The sequence below is a fragment of the Canis lupus genome, chromosome 13 (assembly GCF_011100685.1).
Source record: "Canis lupus familiaris isolate Mischka breed German Shepherd chromosome 13, alternate assembly UU_Cfam_GSD_1.0, whole genome shotgun sequence".
Classification (NCBI taxonomy): Eukaryota; Metazoa; Chordata; class Mammalia; order Carnivora; family Canidae; genus Canis; species Canis lupus.
The window spans coordinates 39,974,211-39,988,784 of NC_049234.1; the positions used below are offsets into that span (position 1 = coordinate 39,974,211).

Genomic DNA, 14,574 nt, shown 5'->3' on the forward strand with positions numbered 1-14,574 from the left:
GGGGCATCTGGCTCGGCGGCGGCGCTCTTCAGTGCAGGGCACAGGAGGAGGAGGCTTCCTATTTAGGTATGCCGAATTTTAAGCGACTTGAGACCCGCAGAAGGACGTGGAAAGTAAAGCTCTTGGGTATGTCCCAGAACTCAGAGGGGAGCTGTGTGCCCGATTAGGCGGCTTGAGCCCCGAGCAGACGAGAGGAGCAAGGATAGGTGACTGGGAGGAGCCGGGTGACATGAGAACAGAATTCCCAGGCTGCTCCCAGAGCATGCGGTAGGGGACCCCTGGGAGCGGGAAGGAGGCAAAGCTCCGCGTAGAGATGCTGATGCCAAGAGAGGATGCAGTTCCCGAAGGAGGACATGATTCACGGTTTCGGAAGCCACAGGGAGGTTTAGCAGGATCAGGATTTAAAAAGGAAGATGATTTAGGGCCCCTGGGTGGCTTAGTTGGTTAAGCATCTGACTCTTGATCTCAGCTCAGGTCTTGATCTCAGGGTTGTGAGTTCAGGCCCCACGTTGGGCTCCACGCTGGGCGTTTAGCCTTCTGAAAAATAAAATAAAGGGATCCCTGGGTGGCTCAGCAGTTTGGCACCTGCCTTCCGCCCAGGGCGTGATCCTGGGGCCCAGGGATCGAGTCCCACGTCGGGCTCCCTGCATGGAGCCTGCTTCTCCCTCTGCCTGTGTCTCTGCCTCTCTTTCTGTGTCTCTCAGGAATAAATAAATAAAATCTTAAAAAAATAATAAAATAAAAATTGAAAAAACCCAAGTAAGATGATGTACAAGTCAGGTGGTTATTGGTGACGTTCTGAGGATGTTTGGTGCCAGGCCAGATTAAAGTGGTTTGAAGAGTTAAGTGGATGGAGAAATGGAGAGATTACTCTTTTCGGCTGTGAAAGGGAAGAAAGAAGGGAGGTCATAGTAGGTGTTGGTAGTAGCAGCAGTGGTCGTAGTTTTATTTATAACAAGGAAGACAGTAGAGTGTGCTTGTACGTTGAGCGGGTGGGAGCGCTGTGGCCTGGATCGAATGGCCCAGAACGCACGTATTGAGGTCCAAACCCTTCGTGCTCCCGAACAAACCCTCTTTGGAAACAGGGTCTTTGCATAGGTCTTCAGTCGGGATGAGGTGATAGTGGCGGGGAGCAGGTCCCCCGCGCAACGGGCCTTGGGGCTTTATATGCACGGAGAGTGTGGACACAGCTGTGCAAACGGAGGCTGCCGAGGGGAGCGTGAAGGCGAGTCGAGGGATGTCTGCACTGATGGCTCGGTGGCCTGCGAGGCGCCAGACGCTGGGGAAGGGGCAGGGGTGGCTTTCCTGTAGGGCGCCCGAGAGGTCCCAGCCTCTGGCCCCAGATCCGCCCGGACGAGGCACCATGAAGAGGGCCACGTCCGCTGCTGTGGCTGCGGCTCCTCCACCCAGGAGTCGTTCCTCCGTACAGCCTGCTGGAGACAAAGATCGTCGTGAGTGGTGCTGGTTTTTTTTTTTTTTTTTCCTTTTAATTGATCACTTCTCTATTGCATAAGTCCAATAAAATCTAACATCACGCGGCATAATTCATAGCGCTCTCGGCGATAACAGTTACAGTAACTTGGCAATATAAATCTTGGTAGTATTGACAAAAAGTGTTCATATAGATATTTCCAAGTACCCCGACTTGAGCAGAAAAGAGGGAGTGAGTAACAAATTGCACTCAACAATATCTTAACAGATTGATTTCCACTAAAATGAAAATGAAAAAAAGATTCCTATCTCGGCCGAATATTAATTCTTATGCTCTTTATAGAGAGCCAAATTAATCTTTAGGGCGAAATTCATAAGTCAGCCCAAGGAAAACTATATGCGTCAAGAAGAAGAGCTGAAAGTGTAGTCAATGAATGCAAGTGCTCTTGAATTCCAGCATGATCTTCACTTATTTATTTTTGGGGAGCAAATGCATTGTCTGACAAGCGCCACCTTATTTACTTTGCAAATGACTTTTGAGAACGTCGATCGTACTAAAAGGATATGAATAATGTGTCAAACAGGAGAAGGGCTCCTCTGTGTTTAGGGGTCGCCTGGGAAAGGCTTTGTGTGGGAAGAGGGAGCAGGAGGTGGAGAGGGCAGGGAAGGGGCGGGACGGCGGTTGCAGCCTTCGGGTCGGCCCCTGGGGCAGGTCACCTGTCTGGGCCTCAGGCCGCCCTCGCTGTCGTGCGCCAACGCGTGTAGCAGAGCGTCCGGGGCAGCATGAAGGCACAGCTGACGTTGGTGGCATCAGTTTTATCCTAGAACCTGTGGCGGGAGGCCGCGTGGGAGAGCATGCAACAGGAGGACTTGCGGAATTGGTTTCCCCGGACACAGACGTCGGCCCAGCTTCCCCGCAGCGTGTGCTGGAGTTTGAGCACGTCGCTGAAGTTCTCTGAGCTGCTGCTGCTGCGTTTTTTTTTTTTTTTCCTTTTTTTTTTAAAGAAGATTTTATTTATCCATGAGAGACCCATGAGAGAGAGAGAGGCAGAGCCACAGGCAGAGGGAGAAGCAGACTCTGTGCAAGGAGCCCGACGCGGGACTCGATCCCAGGACCCCGGGGTCACGCCCTGGGCCCGAGGCAGACGTTCACCCCGGAGCCCCCCGAACGTCCCATCTGAGCTTCCCCTTCTTCATCCTAATACTGTTTATTTTATAAAGTTGCATATTGATTAAGTGAAGTTTCATGGAAGGAACCACCCGCCGTTTTGACTCTCAGGTCACCGCTGGCCTGTGTGGCACTTGCATGTAAGTCATAAAACATCCCCCCGCCCCCCTCCTCAAGTGCTCTTACTTCCGCGTGTTAGAGGACTTTCCCAGCGTGCTGGTGATTACAACAAAAAACACTTGGCCGTGTCTATTAGCTTGCTGGAGCTGGCAAACAGAACGCCACAAGCTGGGTGACTTAAATCACGGAGCTTAATTTCTCGTGGTCCTCGGTTCTGGGAGGTCGAGGTCGCGGTGCCGGCAGGGCCGCCTTCTCCCGAGACCCCCGTTCCTGGCTTGCAGATGGCCACGGTCTCACCGTCCGCGCGGGGCCTTTGCTCTGCACACAGCGGTGGTGTCGCCTCCTCCCCTTTGGGGACCCCAGCCCTCTTGGATTAGGGCCCACCCACGTGACTTCACTTAACTCTGTGTCCCCCGCCAACGCATACGTTGAATCCCTAACCCCTGCGTGACTTGGACACAGGGCTTCCACGTATGCGTTCGAGGGGGACACAGTTCACTCCACACACTAGTCTCTGCCAGAAAGTTGTCAGAATATATAAATGTATGGGGGGCGCCTGGGGGGCTCAGTTGAAGAGCTGCCTTCAGCTCAGACCATGAGCCCGGGGTCCTGGGGTGGAGCCCCGTGTCGGGTGCCCTGCTCAGCAGGGAGTCTGCTTCTCCCTCTGGCCCTCCCCTTAGACAAACAGATAAATCCTTTAAAAAGGTCATTAAAAAGAACATCAAATATCTACGCTTTGAACAGAGTGCCTTGTGCAGTGTGCAACCTGCGGAGCCTTACGCAAGCCCGGCGCATGGCAGGTCCTGATTTCATGTGGCTCTCCTCCTCCTCCCTCTTCCTCCTGCGTCTTCCTCCTGAAGTTGCTGCGACCTGTACACCTGTACGTGGTGTGGCGGGTCCCCAGGGAGCCAGACTTGTTGAGACGGCTCCCCGGCTGGTTTTCTGGCCCCCACGCCACCCAGAGGCAGGGGTGCCATTGCCACCCTCCATTTTTCTCTCTCCCACTGCCTTCTGTGTCCTCAAGCCGGCTTCCCTCGGGGTGGGGGGGGGGGGGGTGAGCCAAGAAGGCCGGGCCTAGTGCCGGAGCTGCCCCGCACCTGTCCTGCCCAGCCTGGGGCCTGCGGGTGGCCAGCCTCTGCGAGTGGGCCCGGCTGGGCTGAGCACCCAGGAAGGCGCCAGGCGGCACCAGGTCCGGCCCGTTTCCAGGACTCCCGGCCCCGCTGGCTGCCGTGGGCTCCCTGGCGTCGCTGCGCCGTCCGGTGCGCTGGCAGGGCCCTCCCTCGGGGGCTACTCCTCGACCGTCGCATCCCTGATGGCTGCAGTCGCTGTCGCGTGGATATCTCCAATCCCCTCGGCTCCAGGATTCCTTTTCTGTTCCATTTATCTGGCAAAGCTCTGACCTGGACCCACGTGTGTGCCTTCCCTGGGCATGGGCCCGAGCAGCTGGGCGCTGGCACGTGTGGCACGTGGCAGTCCTGCGTCACCTGGAGGTGGCCCGGCTTTGTCCTCGGCCCCGGGCCCCCGGCCCCCTCCGCTCCCTCGTTTCTCCCAGGCAGCTGTGGCCCACGAGCGCGTCTTCCTCGGGCGATAGGAGCCCTTGGTGGCAGCACCTGCCCTCGCCGTCACCGCTGCCACCGCCGTCACCGCATCGGCCGCAGGTCTTCTGTGTCCGCATCCGCCCCTCGGCCTCTCCCCTGTCTCGCCCTCCTTGCACTGTCACCTTGCACCCTCCCCTTTCTGCTGGGCCACGGGGCGTCCTCACGCCCCTCCCCGGACCCCACCGTGTCCGAGTCCGGGCAGCCCCTCCGTGTCTCCGCATCTCATCGTGGTCAGACGTGTCGGCAGAGCTGCCTGGCTCTTGTCGTCGGTGTCCACCAGGGAGACGCCGACCGTTTACATGGTCGCCCTGGGGGTTGCACGGTCTCCGGCCCTCCCTGCGTGTGCTAGAGCCGTGGGGACCCCTGGACGCCCCTCCTCCTTCACCCAGGCACCGCTTCTCGTTTGGTACCCGTGCCCCAGGCCCTTCTCCTCTGTTCCACCGTCACTACCAGGTGGCCTCAGGAGCTGCTCATCGGTCCCCTTTGTTGTCCACAGTCTCTTTCCTGGGGACCCTCTCCTGAGGGTCCCAGGTTCCTGGCATGTGTGTGCTGATGCTTCCAGCGCCCGCCTGTCTTCCGAGCTGCAGAGCCCACGGCCCGACCGCCGCCCTGCATGTCCCACGAGCGTCCCAGTAATGCGGCGTCCAGGCCCTGGCCGTGTTGGGAGGTGCTGATCGCCCAGCAGCCCCCCTGGAAACCGGGAGGCGCTCCTGGATCTTCCCAGGGCCCCCTCTACATCTAGCGCCTAACCCGCCCCCTGGGACTTCACGCTCTACTTGGGGGGGGGTCTTCACCTCCCTGCTTCCCCGCCCCGTCCTCGTGGCCACCACCCCTCTCGGGGCTGACGCGCATGTCCCCCTGCCTCCCAGGTGAAGGCTGCTCTGGCAGCAAAAGCTGGAGGCCAGGCGCCTTGCACGAGGCTGCCCCGCATGCGTGGCTCCTGCGGGTGTCCCCACCGTCCCGCCGTGTTCCTCTCCGCTCCGGCCTGAGCACCCCGAGCACCCTGATCGTCGGACGGCCTGCCCCGGCCTCCTGTTGGCACCACAGCGCACCTGCGCTGGCACCCAGTCTGCTGGCACCTCAGCCCCCGCCCGGCCTCCGGAACCCTGACACACACACCTCTGCCACCTGTTAGCCAGCCAGTCCCGGGCCCAGACCCCTTCCTTGGGGTTGGCGTCCGGGGTTGGCATCGGGGCGGTCCCCTTGTCTGGCATCAGCTTCTCTCCCATCCCGGGGAGGCTGTTTCCTTCCCGACGCGGAAGCCTCTCCTGCAGTGTCCCCCTCCCCTTGTCATGGGGGGTCTCGTCCACCCTCCGCCAAATGTCTTTGCCTCCACACACTTATCCCAGGTGTAATTTCGTACTTACTTCTTTGTCACTCATTTCAGCCTGCCCCCACCCCACCCCCGGGACCATCAGCCGGACAAAGGCAGGGCCCGTGTTGGGTTGTCCCCCTGCCCAGAGAAGCCCGGCCCTCGGCATCACGCGTGGCTCCTCATTGGCACGTTTGCTGGATTTGTGATGGGATGAAGCAGCTGCAAAGTTTTTTATTTTATTTTATTTTATTTTATTTTATTTTATTTTATTTTATTTTATTTTATTTTATTTTATATTTTTACATTTATTTATTTATTTATTTATTTATTTATTTATTTATTTGCGAGGTTTCCGGTTAAATCCGTTATCCTGGATTTGAGCTTCCTCACCTGTATTCCACGAAGTGTCACTCTGGGATTCAGGAGATGATTACAAGGAACATCATGAGTCATCATGGTTCTTAAAAGTACCCGTTTCAGCTTTAATTAGTAGCTCTTCCTTCCCTGCCAGGAAGGGTGGAGGACGCGAGGACCCCCACTTCCTGCCACTCTCCCTCCCCACCTCCCGTTTTCCTTCTGGTACCTGATTACATCCTGGCAAAGCCTTTGCCGTCTACACCTGTTTCGCAGCCCTGACTCCCTCAGTTACTTGATCATGGTTTTCTATCGAGATGGGGGAATTGCTCACCGTCTGCATTATTTTAGGTCTTTGGTGTTAAACAACAAAATTCAGTCTTGGCTGATTCGAGCAGAGAAGGAATTGGCCGGGTGGGTGTCGGGCGACTCACAGGCGGGAAGAGGGAGGGAACCGGCTGGAAGTTGGGTGGGAACCAAGGGATGCGGAGGGACAGGGAAAACCCAGCCCAGGCCCGGCCTCGTGCAGCTGGTTAGGACGCATCTCGGGGCCTCCCTCCCTCCCGTCCTTCCTCTGTTCCCTCCGTCTTCCTCCTCTTTTCTGTCCTTAATGATCGTCCCCAATCTGAGGAGCTTTTCCAGCTTTTCGTGTGGTGCAAATGAAGTCCCCTTGTCTCTGAAACTCCGTCTCCCACTCTCAGTTGTTTGAAGGCCGGATATTTCGTTTTCTTTCGGTCTTGGTTTTTGTTTTGTTGTTTGTATCCTCAGGAATGGGGAAAAGCATGGTTGAGGCTGTGGGAAATCTTTATCAGAAGACCCGTCTTCTGGGGGATCCCTGGGTGGCCCAACGGTTTAGCGCCTGCCTTTGGCCCAGGGCGTGATCCTGGAGTCCCAGGATCGAATCCCGCATCGTGCTCCCTGCATGGAGCCTGCTTCTCCCTCTGCCTGTGTCTCTGCCTCTCTCTCTGTGTCTCTCATGAATAAATAAATAAAAATCTTTAAAAAAAAAAAAAAAAAAAGAAGAAGAAGACCTGTCTTCTGTTCTGTAATGTGATTTTTGTCAAATGACTTCTACGAGAATCCACTCCAGGGTCAGAGGGTGGATTCTGTTCCATGAGCTGGGAAAATTCCCTACGTTCCAGATTATTTACCCCCCACCCCACCCCACCCCACCCAAGGCCCTAGGTTCATTGAAGGGTCCTGACACCTTCATTTCTGGCGGAGAAAACAGGCCACGGGCGTCTCCTCTCTCACCCGTCCCTTCTAAGGAGCCGTTTCTATTTTCTGCCAGTTGGATGATGGGAAATACAAAGATACACCCTCAGTTCACCTCTGTCCAGATTTGGAGTAAAGTGGTTGCAGCGTAGGATTTTTTTTTAAAAAATATTTTATTTATCTATTCATGAGAGACAGAGAGAGAGAGAGAGAGAGAGGCAGAGACACAGGCAGAGGGAGAAGCAGGCTCCATGCAGGGAGCCCGACGCGGGACTCGATCCTGGGTCTCCAGGATCAGGCCCTGGGCTAAAGGCGGCGCTAAACCGCTGGATTTTTTTGTCTGGTGGGCCAGGGAGGTTGGTGGTAGAGGCTGGAGGGCGTGGGGGGAGGTCGTACTCAGGAGCTATGCTAGGCCAGAAACCCCTGCTTCGTTCCCCTGCGGCCCCTCCCCTTGTTTGATGTGGGTGAAGTGTCTGCTAATTGCTCGACTCTGGACGTTGGCGGAGGGAGAGGCCCTGAGAGTCTCCACGGGCCCCAGTATCCCGATATTGCACCTGTCACCTCCTCTGGCTCAGGTTGGGTTTCTGTCACTTGTGAACTGGACCGTGCGCACACGGGCAATGCTGTAGGTGGAGGAGGCAGCCGTTTCTCGTGCGAATGAGGGGCCCAGCCTGCAGCCTAGGAGCTTCGTACCTGGTCTGCAAGAGATGGCCGGTGGGGGGGCGGGGGGAGAGTCAGGAGCATCTTTCTTCAGCGGCTCGTTGGATCCTCTGCTTAACTGCTCCCCTTGCAACCTCGTGGAGCGATGACAAGCATAAAGCGACCCGGCCCAGACTGGGTAATTTTAAGAGTGCTGTGGTGCTCGGTGCGATGCGCCAACTTGGCCAAGCCCAACTATCTGGTCAAATACCACCCTAGATGTTGCTGTGAAGGTGGTTTTGGATGCGATCAACATGGCAGTCAGTAGGTTTGAGTGAAGCAGATCACCCTCCAGGACACGCTCGGGCACAGTGGGAGGCCTTCAGGGGAGAGACTGAGCTCCCTCCCTCCCGACAGGCTGCCCCACAGTGCGGGCCTCCTGGCTGGCCCACCTGCCACCTCCCACCTTCGTGTCCGCGCAGCCGCTTCCTTAGCGTCCCCCCCTCGGTGTACCCGTGCTTACACCTGCCGCAGCCGACGGCTGCTGCTTCCCTGGAGGACCCCACTCAATACAGGCGGGAGGCCTGCATGCCACGGTCACCACGGATGCCCAGTGGGTCTCCTAAGGGCCAGGCCACTTTGTCTCCTGTGGACCCGTGTGGGGTTTGCCGAGGTGAGTTTGCTGCTGAGGGGGGGCCGACTCTGTGGTCAGGCTGCCTTGTTTCAATCCCCAGTGCCCCCCTCCTTGCTGGCGACTTGGGCAGTCGATGTGGCCTCTGTGCACCCCGGTTTCCCCACGTGTGAGACGGGACGGAGGTTCGGATTGTGTACAGATCGAGGTGACACCTACAAAGGGATCGGAATAGCTTCTGATACAGTAGATCCTGGGGAACCTCGCAGATGCACTGTGGCCTCGCATCTGAGCCCCGATGGGGGGGGACCACCACTGCCGCCAGCCTGCCATCCCCGTCTAAGTGGGCCGCACCCAGAGGAGGAGATGCAGGGGACAAGCCCCGCATGCAGGTGGTGTCACGCTTCACCTCGGGCGTGGGCTTGGGGCGCCGCGAGCAGGGTACCAGGCTGCAGGGAGCTTGCGCCACCCCCACTCCCCCGGCACCGGGCACCAGGCACTGTCTTGTGGGGTGTTGGCGGGGAGGCCCGAGGCAGCCAGGCCTGGCAGCAGCAGCTTCTGCCCAGAAGCGCCCTGAGCTCAGGGACAAGGACCCCGGTCGGCCGGGGCCCGGGGCGCGAGGCGGGCTGGCCACCTGCTGCCTCCTCGGCCCAGCGCGGGCGCCCCGTGCCCCTGGTGCCTGTGGGGGTGGAGGCCGGCCGGTAGGCGCGGGGTGGGCCGCGGAGCTCGGTGCGTTAGGGCCCAGGTGGCCGAGCCGCTCCCCTTAGGCCGGCGGTACTGGAAGCCTGCACGTCGGGGGCACCCGCTGAGCCAGCCCTCTTTGGTTTTAATAGTAATCCCGTTGTCTCTGTTCCGACTAGAAATACTAAGTTGCAGTAAAAAAGGGTAGAGAAAGGAACATTTAGTATGAGAAAGAATAACAGAAAATCGCCAGGACTCAAAGACAACCTGATACTGAGCCCGGGGACTCGTGAGGGCGCCTGAAATGTGACTGAACTCCCATCATCAAGGCTTTCATAAGTGACATTGTGAACCAGAATATTTATAAAGCAGTACAAATTGACTTTTTTTTTTATTCCAACGTTGTGCTTATTTATTTATTAAAGGTTTTATTTATTTACTCACGAGACGCAGAGAGGGAGGCAGAGACACAGGCAGAGGGAGAAGCAGGCTCCCTGCAGGGAGCACAATGCAGGATTCGATCCCGGGACCCCGGGGTCAGCCCTGAGCCAAAGGCAGGTGCTAAACCGCTGAGCCCCCCAGGGACCTCTCAAGGTTGTATTTAAATTCAAGTTGGTTAACATATAGTGTAGTGTTGGTTTCAGGAGTAGAATTTAGTGATTCATCACTTACAGGCACCACCCAGTGCTCATCCCCACAAGTGCTGTCCTGAGTGCCCGTCACCCAGTTACCCCACCCCGCGCCCCGCTCCCCTCCTGCAACCCTCAGTTCTCTGTAGTTAAGAGTTGCTTGTGGTCTGTCTCCTTCTCTGTTTTTATCTTATTTTGTTTTTCCTCCCCTTCCCCTGTGTTCATCTGCGAAGAAGTACAAATTGACTTTCCCATTCGATTTTAGTTAAACGAAGGCACTCCACAGTCCTATTATTTTGTAGGAAAATACTCTTCATCTGCTCTTCTCACAGCTGCGTGGTATCTTCTCTTCCAAATGTGGGAAGGCCTGTGAACCACCACATGCTATAATATAACTAAGCTGGCTGGCGCTTGTACAACGCATTTTTCTTCTGCTGAAGTTTCAAGGGAGTATGTGTTAAACCAAGTTCTGGGATAAAGCTTGCACTATGGTCAGGAACCGGTAAGGTCACACCGGTTGGCCACTTTTCTGTTTTTATTTTATTATTTTATTTTATTTTATTTTATTTTATTTTATTTTATTTTATTTTAATTAATTAATTAATTAATTGGCTACTCTTCCGTTTTTATTTTATTTTAATTAATTAATTAATTAATTAATTTTTTTGGCTACTCTTCTGTTAAACTGCATTATTGCAGGAGAGAAATGGTCTACCATGTTTTTTCAGGCACAGGTGGGTCTTGTCTTCTGAGTTTCAAAGCTGCCCAGGGCCACCTTTTAGAGGATTGGCACCTCTAATGTAGTTAATGGGCCGATCATCACTTTCACCTCAACAGTCACTGTGACTTAGAGCTCTTTTATGGTGATAAACATCAGGCTTTTTTTTTTTCCTTTTCCTTTTTTAAAATTTTTATTTATTTATGATAGTCACAGAGAGAGAGAGAGAGAGAGAGAGAGAGAGAGAGAGAGAGGCAGAGACACAGGCAGAGGGAGAAGCAGGCTCCATGCACCGGGAGCCCGACGTGGGATTCGATCCTGGGTCCCCAGGATCACGTCCTGGGCCACAGGCAGGCACTAAACCGCTGCACCACCCAGGGATCCCCTTTTTTCCTTTTTCATACATAGCTTCTGTAGTGACAGCAGGAGCTAAGGACTCGAACCCCATCACCCCGTAGTACTTGGGTGGCTGGAGATCATTCTTTGCCGTTGCCGAGTGATTATTGGGCAAAGATGACAGTCTTCGGCTCGATGGTGTTGCTGGAATGGCCTAGCGGCTACAGTAGGAACACTGCATTTGAATGTTTTGAAAAACTCTCATATGTAGGACTCCAGGTGAGGCTTTGGCTGGCCCTTTGGGGAAACGGGGGTGTTTCTGTGTTTACCAAGGCCAACAGACCCACCTGTGGAGGAAGGCTAGGTTTCAAGTTGTTCGTTATAGCAGGACTTTAAGTCTGAAAGCTGAGCAGTCGTGGCGCCGGGCTCTCCCAGAGTGGCCCCGTGCAGTGGAGGGCTGGGATTAGGTCAAGGAGATCACAGGATGGGTTTTGCTGGTGGTGTGGGCATCTTCCCTCTGGTTCTTGTTTTGCTCCAAAATCCTTTGATGTTTTCTTTTTTTTTTTTTTTTTTAAAGATTTTATTTATTCATCAGAGAGAGAGAGAGAGAGAGAGAGAGGCAGAGACACAGGCAGAGGGAGAAGCAGGCTCCATGCAGGGAGCCCGACGTGGGACTCAATCCCGGGACTCCAGGATCCTGCCCTGGGCTGGAGGCGGTGCTAAACCGCTGAGCCACTTGCGCTGCCCTCTTTGATGTTTTCAAGTAAGGCTGTCACATCCAGGGACATTTAATCCATTGAATTAGCTCAACGGTGACATCTGCATTCTCCACTACCGTGAGCAGGTTCACCATCCTGTTCTGCGTCTCCTGACCCATCGTATAAGGTTTCCGCAGTAGCTCTGTGTCTTCATGGTTTTCGGACCCAGGAAGACAGTGGGTCTGCCTCAGTTGGGCGGACAGCACCGTCATGTTCATTGTCACCACATCCAATTCGCTGTGCAGTTGTCCAGTCTGTTTGGGACCGATGTAACAGTAGAGCTCTGGAGAGCAGTTCAAAAAGAAGGGCTGGTGGGGTAGGTGTCCATGAGGTCTGGGCGGTTGCTTGTCTTGCCGATTCAGCCTCAGCATCTGAGGGAGGAAAATGAACCCCTTCCTTGAGAAGGTCGGGGTACACATCTCTCACTGCTCTTATGTCTGTTCCTCCTGGGAAACGCTGTCACCAAATCTTAATGAAACTTAAAGATTCTATACTGAATGTCTAATAGCAGAATGTATCTGGGATCCAGTAGCTTAACTAGATTATCTTTCATGAATTCCTTCTTCACAGTATTGGAAACTTGGACCACAGTCCTGCACGGACGGGCATGTCAGTAAGTGACCAGTAAGTTGGAGTTCTTTATGATTGTGGTTTTTGGAAATCCTTCACTTCAGAGTTCTTATTGCATCTTTTCACCCATGATGGGCAGTGCTGTTTTTTTTTATTTTTATTTTTATTTTTTTTTTAATTTTATTTATTTATGATAGTCAGAGAGAGAGAGAGAGAGAGAGAGAGAGAGAGAGGCAGAGACACAGGCAGAGGGAGAAGCAGGCTCCATGCACCGGGAGCCCGATGTGGGAATCGATCCTGGGTCTCCAGGATCGCGCCCTAGGCCAAAGGCAGGCGCCAAACCGCTGCGCCACCCAGGGATCCCGGCAGTGCTGTTTATGTCACACAGGAACTGGCCCCCGTCTTCAGCCTGAATGCTAGCATATATGGCCTTTCTGTATTTTGGGGTGCTCTGTCCATCATTTGTAGGCTACGGATATGGCACATTGTTTCAGAGGCAGGATTCTGGGCATCCTATGATCGAGTCACTCAACACAGAAGGGTCTTCGTAGAACACCACTTAGGGATCCAGCCACAAAGGACACCCTTGGTGGGAAGCGTGGTTGGGAAAAAATGGAGAGTCAGAATCTTGTTCTTCAGCATGAGGCCCTACTCCCGCAGAACACTCGTGTGTGGCCTGTTCCAAATGCTTCAGATCGTTTGCGTTCCAGTTTAACTTCCAGACTTGAGCTTTGCAGAGTGTGCACTGCTAGAGCTCTTTCACGGGAAGAAGGCTCCTCTTGCTGTGCCCTGGGGTGGTAGCAGGTTAGGAACTCCTTCTCCCCTGGTCACAGTCCTGCAAGGCCCGCAGATGTGAGCTCCACTGGCCACCTGAGCCCGGACATCTAGAGGTGCCCCTTGGCTGGTGTAAAAATCAGGGTGCCAGAGGAGGGCCTGAGCTCCTTGATACCAGTGAGCTGCAAGAGGCAGAGAGAGAGAAGGAAGACGGGCCCGCCGGCCGCCATCCCTGGAGAGCATTTCAGCAGGCTCCTCGCTGTATATTAGATTAGCTGCCTGCCCCTCGGGCCACCGCCTTCAGACCAGCAAATATGCCTCCTTTCGCAGAGAGTCTGGGCACTTTTTAATCTGGACCCTGGGGCAAGATGAGTCCTCTAGAAATGTTCTCAGTTTGCAGTATAGCTTTGTGGGTCCAGTCGGACTGGCAAGTTCTGTTGATGTTCGAAGCACCATGCTTTGGGGCTTGTCTCTCAGGCGCAGGGCTTAAGACGTGGGGTTCCCAACGTTAGAGTCAAAACTTTTACTCCTCAAGAAGAAGCAGCTGAGCATTTTGAGTTCCTTCCATGTTGTGAGTTGTCACCCTGGAGTATGATTTATGGTGAGATTTGTCTCAGCTTCTCCTACCCGCTTGGATGTAGGTTTCTTCTCATTTTTTGGACGTGTAGGAGTCCCTCAGCTAGCTTTTTTTTTTTTTTTTTTCAGAGGAGGTTGTGCCATATGTAGGTGTAGATTTGGCGTGTCCACAGGAGGAGGCAAGTTCAGGATTTTCCCGCGTGACCATCATGAACCGGAATATCTGTAGTGTGTATACATATTTGAACCCATAAAGGTCAGATGGTTTAGCACTCGTTGGTGCCAGCCATCAAAATAGGATTGAAGTAGCTTTGGCAAAACATCTCCTGGAACTTGTTTTGGTTTAAGAAGGTTAATCAGAGATTTTATTCTTCTTCTGTGGAGGCTGTGCAGCATTGCCCAGGTCCCTGCTTGAGGTAAAAGGGATTAGTCCCCTGGCTACTGAGAAGGTTGTTGGCTAACGTCTGTCTCTGGAAATTGCCACCTGCTGGAGAAAGAGCCTTCTTGCCCAAGGTCACACCCCTTTGGGGGCAGCCCTCATCCGTGGTGCTGAAATATCCACGCTCCTCCCCCGCTTCCCTGGCTGGGGAGAACTCGGAAGGGCTGTTCCTGCACCAGACTCGCCTGTGGGGTCGGCTGAGACCTTGTTGTACCTGCTCCATAGCCCAGCTTCTCCCCTGCCCTGTCCTGTTCCCATCCTTTTCTTCCGTGGGTATTGAACCAAGGGCAGTCCCAAATATGCCTCTGTACCTAAGTCAGCCTCTCAGAATTTGCTTCCTGGGGAATGCAACCAGGTCTCAGCGGGAGGTGAAAAAATATAGTTCTCAGATCCTTACCATGTGAGAAGATACTCACTTTTTTTTTTTAAAGATTTTATTTATTCATTCATAGAGACACAGAGAGAGAATGAGAGGCAGAGACACAGTCAGAGGGAGAAGCAGGCTCCATGCAGGGAGCCCGACATGGGACTCGATCCCAGGTCTCCAGGATCACGCCCTGGGCTGAAGGCAGCGCTAAACCACTGAGCCACCCGGGCTGCCCGAAGATACTTTTGAGATACT

General features: G+C 54.3%; 1 pseudogene; it reads right to left on the reverse strand.

Annotated features, from left to right (window-relative positions):
- Positions 1-11,195: 11,195 nt before the first annotated feature.
- LOC100684311 lies at positions 11,196-14,175 on the reverse strand (annotated as a pseudogene).
- Positions 14,176-14,574: the final 399 nt, after the last annotated feature.